We start from the raw sequence: 12,813 nt of genomic DNA on the forward strand, positions 1-12,813 counted from the left end.
TAGTGAGCTGACCGGGACCCTCTGGGGTTGCTTTAGAGGGGGCTCCCCGCCGGTGCATGGACGTTGCGGCACCTCTGGACGGCAGGGGGCGCTGGCGTGCGAACTGGCTCTGCCTCCCGCGCCCGCGCCTAGTGCGCGCTCGCGCCCCGCCGACCCCGCGCGCAGTTCTCGGGGCGCAGGGCGGGGAGGCATAAAGGGCGCTGCGCGGCGGGGCGGGCTGCGCGCGGGAGGCTGACGGGGCAAGCGGCACCCGCGAGCCGGCACCGGGCGGGGCCACCGCAGCCGCGCGCAACGAGGCCGAGCGGGAGCCCGGACCGCGCGGGACCAGGTGGGTGACGCGCGCGTCCCCTTTGTGTCGGCATCGCCCGAGCGGGCCGCGCGGGACGGGGCTCTGCGGGGGCTGATAATCGGTCCCCCCCCAACCCCGGCTGCCAGGCGGTGACCCTCGGGCTCCGGAGCGGGGGTTGGAGGGCTCTGCTCCCAGGGTCCGCTCGGGTGGCGCCCGCGTCCCCCTGGCCGCTTGCACTTGGGGATTGTGCGCCGCAGGGCAGTCTCCAGCCGCAGGCGCATGGTGCCCTGGGCTGGAGTGGTCCGGGTGGGCGGCCGTCTGCAGGCCTTGGGTGGACTCCCGCCGCGACCGGGTCGTGGACAGGGTTGAGGGCGTGGGGAAGGTCGGGTCCGTTCCAGCTGGCGGCGGCAGTGGCGAGTACCCCGCAGTGCTCAGCTGCGCCTGGCCATGGTCCTCGTCCTCTGCTGGCCTCTGGCCCAGGAGTCTCTGTGTCCCTTGCGCCCCGCCCGCCCTAGGAAGTCCCCTCAGGTCTCGCGCATCCCGCGCTCCGCAGCGCTCCCGGTTTTCTACACCATCTGTGGAGCCCAGAGATTTAATCGCTCGTGCAAACAGGAGGCTTCCCGGCCGCTGGGCGGGAACAGGCGACTTCTTCATCTTAGGCGGGTCCCTGGTGGTCGTTCCTAAAGTTTGCTCTAGCTCTTGTTTGGTCTCTTTTTCAGAGGACATTTAAAAGGATGCTTTTTTTTTTTTTTTTTTTTTGAACAGTTATCTGCAGCCTGTGTGGTGGTGCGGGGTCAAAGGCCGGGTAACGACTAGTCAAGGCCCTGGAAACCCTTCCCAGGGTGCCTGTGACCTAGGATGGAAGGACAGTCCCATCTTGCTTAGGACAGTTTTAGGAAGGAAGTACCTTCCAGGAGTCGGTGCCTGGGAGACAGATCCTTCTCAATGACGCTGGCGAGGGTGAGAGTTTAAACTGCTAAGAGATGTGTATAAATACAGTGCCAGATAGAAGGCAAGGTGGTCGCAGCGCCCTGGGGTGAGAGGACAGAGCCTTTCTAAAGGAGGGACGTGGGGTCACATGGCCCGTGAGGCATAGCCAGGGTGGCGGGAAAGGCCCCAGCAAAGGAATGCAGAGTGTGAAGGACCTTTCCTATGGGGTTGCCCCCTTGGCTCCCTAGAGCCCAAAAACTTGCTCCTTAACGCCTTCATCAGTGATACCAGAGGTCCGTTTTTTCCCCCTTGTTTTTTCCACAGTTTTGCTTTTATTACATTTGAAAGACTGTTCAGGAAGTATGTCTGGAGGGGTTTTTGAATTGCAGGCCAAGACTCTGGACTTGCCTCTGTGGAGTGGGAACCGTGGGTGGTCTTTCAGGAGAACAGCAGACAGTACCCACTTGGCTTCCAAATAGCTATAGCCGTGTTGAAGAGGGAGGCCTTGGGCCGGGTGCCCCTTGTGGCCTCTAGAGCCAAATACCAGCCTTTCCCACACATACCTATTTCACTCGCCAGGGTTCCATGTGAGCCTCCTGGGAAAATGGGTGCCCGTAACTCAGCTGGAATAGGAGGGAAATTTTCCAGACCCCACACAATTTGAACTCTGGAGTAAACATTTTGATATAAACGCTCTTCTTTAGTTTTTGCTAGTGAGTTTTTGTAGGCTCTCCAGCTCAGGCTGGCCCTATGTAGCTGAAGATGTCCTGAGCTCCAGTTTGCACCCCTGGAGTACTGGAGTTAATGGAATGGACGGCTATACTCAGTTTATGTAGTATGGAGGTTCGAGCCCAGGGCCTTGTGAATTGTGAATGCTAGGCAAATACTCTACTAACAGCCCCTGGCGTTCATGTTTCTAAAGATGTTCCAGTTCTCATGTCGATCCCCCCACCCCCACCCCCATCGAGGGGAACTGCTGAAGGATGAACTTAGAGGCTTGAAGCAGGAGTCCACAGGCCACGAGCAAATGGAAGCTCTGGACAGTCCTGTGCGTGTACTTTACAAGCATCTCTCAGAACTCGGATGGCAAGCTTGCAATGCTTGTTTCCAGTCTGTTCCTAGACGGCGTGGCTTCTCCTGGGGCCTTATTGTGGCTTGGGACTTGGAAAAGAAATCACACACCGTGTTAGAGAAGCTGCCGTGTTCAGGGCTAACGTGCCGTTCTGCTCGCCAGCAGTGGTAGGGCCCCACGCCAGGAGCCACGTTGCCTGACTGAGAAGGCTGTTTTTTCCACCGTGGTTTTTCCTCACTTGGCCTTGCTGCTGCCTCCTTTTGTTCAAATATCTCCTCTGGAAGGCCTCTTTCTATAGTGGCAGAGAGAGAGAGTTGGCAGAAACCTGTCCGGAGCCACTGAGGGTTACAGATAGAGATGGGTCCTCAGTCCTCCTGTGACTCTGAGGGCACTGTGGCTGGAGAGGAGCAACTGGGTGCCCTGGCTGCATGGGGCTGTGGTGGATCTGGCCTGGAGTTAGTTCTTCTGAGTGTCTATGGCCCTTTCCCTCTTCTCTTATTGGAATAGGACGGGGATGTGTTTGCTCTCCTGGGAGCCTATGATCTTGAGCTGTTTGGGAGATGCTCATCTGACCTAGCAGCACCTCTAGCCCCCCTGGGGTGTTTCCATATTGAGGCTGGTTGAGAGGTGTGTGGAAGGCTTCTTAGGAAGGCAGACTGCTACATCTCTCCTGGGTCTTTGTGGAAGGTGCCCTTCGTTCCTTCTAGGCTGGAGAAGTTATTTGAGGCTAGTCTCTGTCTTTTGTTTCCCAAATGCAGATACACATGGATACTTTTTCTTAATTAGCTGGAGAGATTAATTGAAGCCACTGTTCACATGTCTGCAGGGCATTGGTTCCCCTCAGTGCTCCTTCCCAGCGGTCTGACCTTGGCAAGTGTCTGCTTGCCTAGATGGCCCCAGTTCCCTCGGGAGAGCCCTAACGTGTTGACCCAAATGTTCTCCTAGGTCCAGTAGCAGAGCTGCAGTAGTATTTTCTAGAAGAATTGATGCTGTAGACTAACCTACAGATGCAACCGTTTGTGTAGACTTTTACAAGGAAAAGGTGTATTTTTCACTCTCTGAAGGGTAGCTGTTCTCCAGGGCTGCGGGGCGAGTAGTAGGCTAGGGAAGGTGAAAGGGCCTCCTAGCTCAGCAGAACTGGGGAAGGTTTCTAGAGCAGTTCTCAACCTGTGGGTCTCAACCCCCCTTTGGGGGTCGAATGACTGTTTCACAGGGGTTGCAACCAGATATCCACACCGTGATTCATAACAGCAGCAAAATGACAGTTATGAAGTAGCAATGAAATAATTTTATGGTTGGGGGTCAGCACCACGTGAAGAGCTGTATTAAAGGGTCACAGCATGAGGAAGGTTGAGAACCGATGCCCTAGAATGTGAGTTTTTAAGCTGGATGCAGCATTAGGAGTCAGCTTCCTGTTGGCCTGAAGTCATGTGTCAGCCGATGTTTGATTGTGCACTCTATGTCGGATGCTGGAATGGGAGGAAACAGGACTAATGTCCATTAAGCCTTGGTCATGTGCAGGCTTTGAGCATCATATGGACCATAGATGCAGCTCTCACAGCCATAGGACAGGTATATGGTCTACTCCCACCTGATGAGGGCAGGCATAGTCCAAGATCTCATGGGGTACATGTGGAAATCGGGCTCAGAAGTCTGCAGAAAATGAAGAATGTATGGCCTCAATCTACAGTGTAGATCAGTGTGGTAGACTGTGGTAGCGTCATAGGCTTTGGGATTAATATGGTAGACTGTGGTAGCATCATAGGCTTTGGGATCAGTGTGGTAGGCTATGGTAGCATCATGGGTTTTGGGATGAATGTGATAGGCTGTGGTGGCATGGGATTTGGGATCTTCTTGGGCCTCCAGCTTTCCAGCAGTGGTTTTTTTTTTTGTTTTGTTTTGTTTTGTTTTGTTTTTTAAATCTGTTTTCTGTCCCTGTGTTAAAACACCATGACTGAGTCACTTAATGAAGAGAGTTAGTTTTAGCTTATGGTTCCAGAGGGATAAGAGTCCATGATGCATGTCAGCAAGTGGCGGGCATGATTGGCCAGAGCAGGAAGCTAAGAGCTCACATCCCCAACCGCAAACAGAAAACAAGGTGAAATGCAAGTGCTGTGAAGCTTTGAACTACCAAAGTCCCTTCTAGCGACACACCTCCTTCATCAGGGCCACATCTCCTGAGTGGCCTCCAAGAGCTCCAGTGACTGGGGACCAATTGGTCAAATGCCTGAGCCTATGGAGGGCATTCTCATTCACACTACCACTTGATGGCCACTAGGAAAGGTCTCAGAGTATGATGTCAGTGCATGGGGCTGGCGGGCTCAGCTGGGCTGTTGATATCTGACTAAGGTCTGTAAGCATTTCATAGAAAGGTCTCAGAGTCTGACGTGAGTGGGGCTGGCGGGCTCTGCTGGGTTGTTGATATCTGACTAAGGACTGTAAACATTTGATACAATGTTATGCTTCTGGGAGAATGTGCTAAGCTTTCAAAGAACGAGTTTTCACACAGTCTCTGGATCAGGATGTGCTTGGGTTTTGGGTGGTAACACAAGAAGAGGGGGGTGGGTCTTGAGGAAGGAACTGTTTGATAGATACATCAAACTAGGGTGTCCCCTGACCTCCTGGGAACTGGCCAGACAGCCCATCTCAGATTGTGGATCTGTTACCTGACCAGTGGCCTGGGAAGCTCACAAATTCTGTTTACCACCATCCCATTACCCGCCCCATCCCCATTATGGGCTCCCTGCACCTTCTTGTAAAGGTGATTTCCTTTCTGGAATCAACCACTGGATTTCTATATCCTTCCCTGGGCCCCTTTACACCCTCCCCAGTGAATCTGCTGTCATTCCTTGAAGGAAGCCAGCCTGCCATCAGGGGCCACCACTGTCCCTGAGTCCTCACAGGACTCTGGGAGGAGGAGTTTCCCTTCACAGAAACGTTCAACGCTCGGCATCATTACCCCCCTTTTCCATATTTCCACTCTTAAACAGGAGCATCACAGGTATCACTGGGCTTTCGTGCGATGCTTTGTGTTGGTCCCCTGATGTCCCTCAGCCTTCTGTCCACTTACTCCTGGTTACTCCCTGCTCAGACACCTCCAGCAACTCCATGGCCCCGTGCGGAGCCCCTGGACCCCTGGGTTGAACAACCTGTGTGGTGATATAATGTGTACCCCAATAAAGCTTGCCTGGGGATCAGAGGACAGAGCCAGCCACTAAATTAGACATAGAGGCCAGGCAGTGGTGACACACACCTTTAATCCTATCATTTGGGAGGCAGAGATTTGTCTGGATCTCTGTGAGTTCAAGGCCACACTGGGCTACATGAGAGAAACAGAACCAGGCAGTGGTGACACACACCTTTAGTCCCAGGAAGTAATATGGTAGGACACAGAAAGGTATATAAGGTGTGAGGAAACAGGAACTCACTCTCTTTAGGCTGAGGATTTCGTAGAGGTAAGAACTAGTGGCTGGCTGTTCTGCTTCTCTAATCTTTCAGCTTTCACCCTGATATCTGGCCCTGGGTTTTTTATTAAAAGACCATCTAGCCGGGCGGTGGTGGCACACGCCTTTAATCCCAGCACTCGGGAGGCAGAGCCAGGCGGATCTCTGTGAGTTCGAGGCCAGCCTGGGCTACAGAGGGAGTTCCAGGAAAGGCGCAAAGCTATACAGAGAAACCCTGTCTCGAAAAAAAAACCAAAAAAAAAAAAAAAAAAAAAAAAAAGACCATCTAACATTCGAACAATATGTAGCTCCCAACATGGGGCACGAACCCATGACCTGAGATTAAGAGTCTCATGCTCTGTGGACTGAGCTAGCTGGGCTTTGGCTACAAACCTGTAATCCCAGGGCTGATCTCTCAGTAGCTACCAATTTGGACCTTTTTGCTACGGTCTGTGTCAAGACCAGACTTTAAATGATCTGCCCACAGATAACACCGTTTTCCTTATCTGGAGAATCACTCATGTGTCTTCACTCTTCCCGACACTGGTGTTTTGCAGAGAAGGAGGTGGAAGTACACAGAGAAGAGGCGGGACAACAGAGCTAAGAGGGCTCAGGCCTAGACCCAGGCTCCCCTGGGCTCAGAGTTCCTGTAGCCCTGGCTTCCCTAGGCTTAGGTCCCCCTAGGCTTACATTGCCCGAGGCTTAGCCCCCACCCCCCCCTCCTCCTGTAAGGTAGATTTTCCCCCGTTAGGTACTTGATAACAACTTTCCCTCAGAACCCGAGGTTGCATTTATCTGTTTTGGTGATCTGTGTAACTTACTTCCTCTACTAACCATCAGCACTACAAAGACAGGAACTTACTCATTTGGGAACCCCTCCCCTCCCCAAGGCCCATTATACTCTTCCTGCTCTTCCATGCTATGAAATGATTGACAGTACTCCAGAGCAGCTCGCTAGATGGGGTCTCTGTGGGTAGATCGTAAGTGAAAACAAGGATTGTTGAGCTGTCACTCCGGGGTGACCACAACACATCCCATGTTACTGGCCCTTTGTTTGGAAGGTTGGGTTGGAGCCAAATTCACCTCAGAGCAGGGCCAGTCCGACTGGGGCACTGGCTCTGGAGGAAGAGGGGTAGAATCCTGCCAGAATGCACAGTGGAAGCTCTGGGGTCCTGGGCTTGGTATGCCGAGTGTGTAGACAACTCCATTCTGACAAGTGCTGAGGGTCTGCTAGACACATGCTGCATCTGCAGCCTGAGGCTGCATGTGGTACAGAGGTGTGGTCCTCCTCCTGAGGCATCCATAGTGTACCAGAAGGAGCCATTGGATGAGAGTGACACATTAGATTTGGACTAAGAACTAGGCTGTACTCAGCAAGCTGATCTGCAGGGGGAGCCTTCTGATGAAATGCTCGGTGGCCCTGCATTGGTGGTCTCTACAGGTTAGGTGCGAAGACAGGTGCTCTCTGGTGCTCTCTGGTGCAGGGACTGACTCAGTAGCAGCAGGTTTCCATTTGAAGGTGCTGAAGAGATGGGCTGGCATGTGAACCCCAGGAGCAGCGGGGTAAAGGAGTTTCTCACCCTTATGGATGGAAATCCTTCTGAAACAAAGACCTGAGTGATCGCCTCAAAGTAGTGGGCAGAGCTGTTCACAGGTGTGCTTGCCAGCCAGGGCAGGAGGAGGGCTTGTGCTCTTCCTTAGGGAGGGAGAGAGCGGCCATGCAGACACACTCTGCCTTAGGAGAGAACAGCCTGTGGCCTCTGAAGATTGCATCCATGAACTTGAGCACTCACAAGCATGGGCAGGTGTGTCCAGGACCTGTGCATTGGAAGTGGGCAAGTATGATCAGACACACAGATTCATTGTTCCTGACCATCCGCCGTGGCTCTTGGTGGGCTGAGCCTTGGCGTGTGCTGCACTCTAAGACTGAGCAAAGCAAGGGCTTCCAGATGACTGTGGGGTTTGGGAGCCCAGGTTGGGGGAACTTGTCAGCTAAAAAGTGTCTATTTCTTCATGACCACATGGCCATGGCCAGGGTTCGACACTCCAAGTCCTCAGGTGGGTGGGTCAGAGCTGACTGGGTGTGTGTGGAGACCCTAATTCCTTCTTTGCTGCTTAGAGATGTAACTGCCATAGACAGTCTGCAAGATAAAGGGTGTAGCAGGAATCTTAGAAGGTCTTATTATTAAGAATGAACCTGAGGCCAGTTATTGGGGTGAATGCTGTAAGATCAGAGAAGCAGAACAAGCCACAGCTACATCACCTCACCAGTTCCTCAGCTGATCCTGTTTCCTCAGACTGGAAGCCTCTGAGTCCTCATCCAGAATGGGTCTCAGCTGAACTGTAGCTCAAAAGCCTAAAAGCTTAACCAGCCAAATGCTTCTAGTTTCTGGTCCTCACACCTTATATACCTTTCTGCTTTCTACATCACTCCCTGGGATTAAAGGCATGAGTCACCATGCTTGGCTGTATCCTTGAACACATGGATTTCTGCCTCTGGAATGCTAGGATTAAAGGCGTGTGCTACCACTGCCTATCCTCTATGTTTAATAGTGTGGCTGTTCTGTCTCTGACCCCAGACAAGTTTATTAGGGTGTACAATATTTCAGGGAACGCAATACTACCACAAAAGGGACCAGATTTGTCAGGAAGTTGAAAAAAAAAAGAAAGAAAAGATTTCATCTGTTTGAGACCCAAGAACCTGCCTTTCGACATGTCTCCCCAACTTCTGCCCTTGCTCTGGGCTCTCCCCAAATTCCCTGTCCCTAGGCCCAGCGCTTTAGTGCTTAGAGAGGAGAGAGAAAGTCCCTGCTATCCCTAGGACGAGAGCCGGCAGTTTACACAGAGTGAGATGGGGTGGGGGGTCGGCAAGCGCAGCTGATGGGCTGGAATCCAGGCCAAAGTGCCACTCTGGTCCTGTGATCATCTTTGCCTCTGCCTCTTGTCATCTGTCTGTCCCCAAAAGGACACACTACATGAAGGCCCACCCTGCTCGATGGCATCTTAACCTGCAAAGACTAACAAGGACACATTCACTAGTGGCCTGTGGGGTGTGTGTGTGTGTGTGTGTGTGTGTGTGTGTGTGTGTGTGTGTGATGGATATGTGTGTGTGCATGTGCATATGTTCGTGTGTGTGTGTGTGTGTGTGTGTGGTTGATGGATATGTGTGTGTATGTGTTTGTGCATGTGCATATGTTCGTGTGTGTGTGTGTGTGTGTGTGTGTGTGTGCGCGTGCCTGTATGTGTGTGTGTTGATGGATGCATGTGTGTGTGTGTGCCTGTATGTGTGTGTGTTAATGGATGTATGTGTATATGTTTATGTGTGTGTGTGTGTGTGTGTGTGTGTGTGTGTGTGTGTGTTTAATGGATATGTGTGCCTGTGTGTAGTATGTGTATGATGTGTGGTATGTGTGCTGGCTAGTTTTAACTGTGATCTTGACACAGCCTAGAAGAAATCCCTTGGGAAGAGAGTCTCATTGAGGATTTACCTAGATCAGGTTGGCCTTTGGGCATGTCTGTGGGGATTGTCTGGGTTGTTAATTGAGGTGGGAAGGCCCACCCTGGATGCGGGCAGAACTATTTCATGAGCTGGATTCTGCACTGTTGAAGAGTGAAGGACGTCAACTGAGGAGCCCGTGAGCAGGCAGCGTGGCTGACTCTGTTCCACTCTGCTCTTGACTGGGCATGTGGTGTGACCAGCTGTCTCAAGCTCCTGCCCTGCGTCTTCTCTGCCGCAATGGACTGTAACCTGGAATTGTAAGCGGAAATAAACCCTTGCCTCCTATCTGCTGCTTTAGGCCACGGTCTCTTGTTACTGCCACAGAGATGAAAATAGGCTAGTATGTGCACAGCCTGGAGTGCACACACTCACAAGCACATATGCACACACACACATATGCACACACATACCCCCTACCCCCCCACCCCTAAGTAACTGTTAGTGTTTCTATGTATTCATATAAGTCACCATATACTTTGGTAGCAGCAGAGTGTCTACTGACACGGACTTGAACCCACAGGTGTCTGTTTTCTCATCACAAGGTATTGGGGGTCAGTGGTTGGAGGCTGAGGTAGCTGCTCCCGTGTCCCTAAGAACCAGGCTCCCCTCCTTGCTTCTGCATCCTTAGGCCTCAGGATACTGGCTTTTCTTGCACACCGGTCTTGGATGGCTCACCTCAGCTGTGGGCTTGTGTCTGGATTTCTAGGAGTCATGTGTGTGCCCATGGCATCTGCCCCCTTTCCTCAGGAAAAGTTTTCCGAACCCCCTGCAGTTGACTCTGGTCCACTGTCGGGCTGCAGCTAGGCTGCCTTAACCCAGGAGTTGAGAGATACAGAGACTCTGCCAGCGTGGAGGAGCTCCAGAGGCTGGCGTGAGGAGGCAGAGTTCATGGTAACAGCCAAGGGTGTGCTTGGCGGTGCTGGGCTTCCATAAACAGCTTTCCCTGTTATTCCGAGAAGAGCAGGAATCCATAGGGGGCAAGGTCCAGGTGGATGTTTGTACGGCTTCTGTGCTCTCGATGTGGTGGGGGCCCCGGTGTCCTTGTCCCCAGGCCCAGTGTGAGTTGCAGAGTCCTTGTATCTATCAGCTGCATGAGGCCCTCTCCAGGAGGATTTAGTGGGGCGTTCAATCTGCATCTTTTCCCACCAAAGCCGTGCAAGTCCAAATGCAGTCTCAACTATTCATTATATTCGTTTATGTTATTAGTTCTTATCTACTTTATTCACTTGTCAGAAAGTCCCTGGTCCTGGGGATGTGAAGACTGATTGAGGACTCTATGGGGAGGGTAAGGACTTACAGGGATGTGGGGACGGGGGATTGGTGAGGCCTTTCTATAACAGGTAGGGCATTATGTTCTGTGGTCTGCAGAACATGAATTCCCAAATGATCGGCATTTCTTGCATTCCACTTGCCCTCTAGAAAGCTGTTCGGCTGGAACCCACAGAAGCCATTTGCTCCAGAGCCACAGCCTGTCCCCTCGCTGATGGCTGTGGGGTGGCTGACCCTGCAGGGGTGTAGATTTCCACAGGCTGAGTAACGACTGAGCCCCGCCCTCAGCCAGGCACTGTAGTATCCTGAAGGACCTGGCTTCTCTTGCCTGTGAGGCAGTCCTGAAATTCCTGCAGGCCAATTGGCTGCCCGGAGTGGCTCTTATCTCTTAATGCTTTAATACTCGCTGGCTTCGGCCCTCTCTGGCTCTCAGCTCTGCTTCCTTGACAGCGACCTTGTTTTCGGTCTGCCCTGGATTCAGGCAACAGGTCCAGCTCCAGCTAGGAGCAGCAGCTCGACCGGGCCCATTAAGGACAGATGTAGGCCATGAGTGGGTCCTGCCTGTCTGGCAGATAGGGGCTGTGTCTCTGGGTGTCAGGACCGCCCTTGTGTGGCTGGCAGCCATAAACACAGGCAGATGGAGGAGATGGGACAGCCCCGGAGCCTGTGTGTTGTGGGGCTTGGCAGCTGGCTGCTCTGGCTTGTCCTCTTTGTGCTGTGTGGAACGTGGGTGAGGAGTGTGAAAACACAGTGTGGAGCGTCCGTAGGGATTTCTCTGTGAATCACATGTTGAGATGACTGTAGTTTGGCTGCATCGGATTAAATAAAACACCTTACTAAATTGGACCGGGGGGATGGCTCAGTGGTTAAAGTCCTTGCCACATAGGCACGGGGACTAGAGTTGGAATCTCTTGATCTGGTTTAAACGCCAGGTGGGTGTGGCAAACACAGGCTTCCCGGAGCTGACTAGCTAGACTGATTGATTGAGGTGGAAGCGTAGCTAGAGGGCGTGGCTGACATCAAACTTCGTATACTGTCATATACGTGTGACAGGCCTTCATAGACACATGCACCCACATGCATGTGCTCACACATATGCACACTTACAAATACCTATGTGCACACCACACATACACACACACACACACACACACACACACACACACACACACACACACACAAAGAAAAAAATACAGTACCTAAAATCAGTTGGGACAGTATCCCCCTCTTCCTACGTCTTCTCCCCCACCTCCTCTTCTTGTTCCTTCTCCTCCTCACTCTTCCTCCTCCTACCAAAAATACACATTCACCTGTGCAGCTGGCCTCCTCTTTCCCTGGACCGTGGCGCTGCTGTGGAAGGTCTGAGATAAGCAAGCTCTCAAAGCTAATGACCTTCTGACTAGGCCCATCCCTCTCTGGAGAAGTCACTTTCCCAGGAATGGGCTGGCTGCATGGTGGGTCCTGGTGCTGTGTTTTCATGGATAATTGTGAATTGGGTCCAGTGGACACTGTGGATTCCCACCCAGCTTGGCCCATCTGTGCACACCTGCAGCCTCCACCATGGGGATTCAGCTACTAACTGGGCTCAATTCAGCATCAAATTTGATTCTAGAGTTCTTCAGTTTATTTATTTGTTTGTTTTTAGTGTGGAGAGTGTAGCCTTTTCCTTAACAAAATTCCTCAACTTTGGAATATACCTGACTGCTTCTCACCTTTGCCTCAGGTTAGTTGCCAGGTGACCCAGTTTTTCCTCCTCTCTCTCGCCAGCCCCTTACACAGCCACTGTGGACTTCTTTCTATCCTTCTGGCCTTCTAGGTTCAAAGCAAGTAGTAGCCGTTGAGGGTTCAGGGTAGCTGGTGGGGAGGAGCTCCTCTCCCCTGTGCTTGGCCCTATGTAGGCACACATCCCGAACGCTAAGCCGTCATCCCAGCCAGCTGCTCTGTGACCCAGATTCTACTGTCCTTCCGTGACCCCTGTGCTGCTGACCCCCTTTCTGAGAAGACTTTTTCTCGGCGTCGCTGTGTGCGCTTTCATAGCTGGCCCATATCTTATTCACGTCTCTGAAGCTCAGGGCTTTGTCTGGCGTGTGCACTGTACCCTGGGCCTCCTGGAGGACCCCTCCTCCCCCTCACCCCTCAATCCCCCTCACCGGCCTTGGTCTTTTCTCACTTTGCATCTGGCTCTGATGTAAAACTCCTGGCTCTCCCACTTCCTGTCCTGTGCAGTGGCCGTGTGTGTGTGTGTGTGTGTGTGTGTGTGTGTGTGTGTGTGTGTGTGTGGTGTGTTTCCAGCAGGAGTCAGGGCCTCATG

At 52.4% G+C, this 12,813-nt stretch overlaps 1 protein-coding gene across 4 annotated transcripts in view; it reads left to right on the forward strand.

The window, feature by feature from the left end:
- The first annotated feature begins 215 nt into the window (after positions 1-215).
- The window catches only part of Rnf144a (ring finger protein 144A), a 124,096-nt gene continuing 111,498 nt past the window's right edge, over positions 216-12,813 (forward strand). For 2 of the 4 annotated variants that reach the window (XM_052745779.1, XM_052745780.1), the window contains exon 1: positions 218-328. The gene's annotated coding sequence lies outside the window, so the exon portion shown is untranslated. Of the gene's footprint in view, positions 329-12,813 lie in introns of all 4 variants that reach the window. The other 2 variants (XM_052745778.1, XM_052745776.1) reach the window with 2 other exon arrangements.

This window comes from Peromyscus californicus, unplaced genomic scaffold (genome assembly GCF_007827085.1).
Source record: "Peromyscus californicus insignis strain IS unplaced genomic scaffold, ASM782708v3 Scaffold_1__1_contigs__length_55948999, whole genome shotgun sequence".
Lineage (NCBI taxonomy): Eukaryota > Metazoa > Chordata > Mammalia > Rodentia > Cricetidae > Peromyscus > Peromyscus californicus.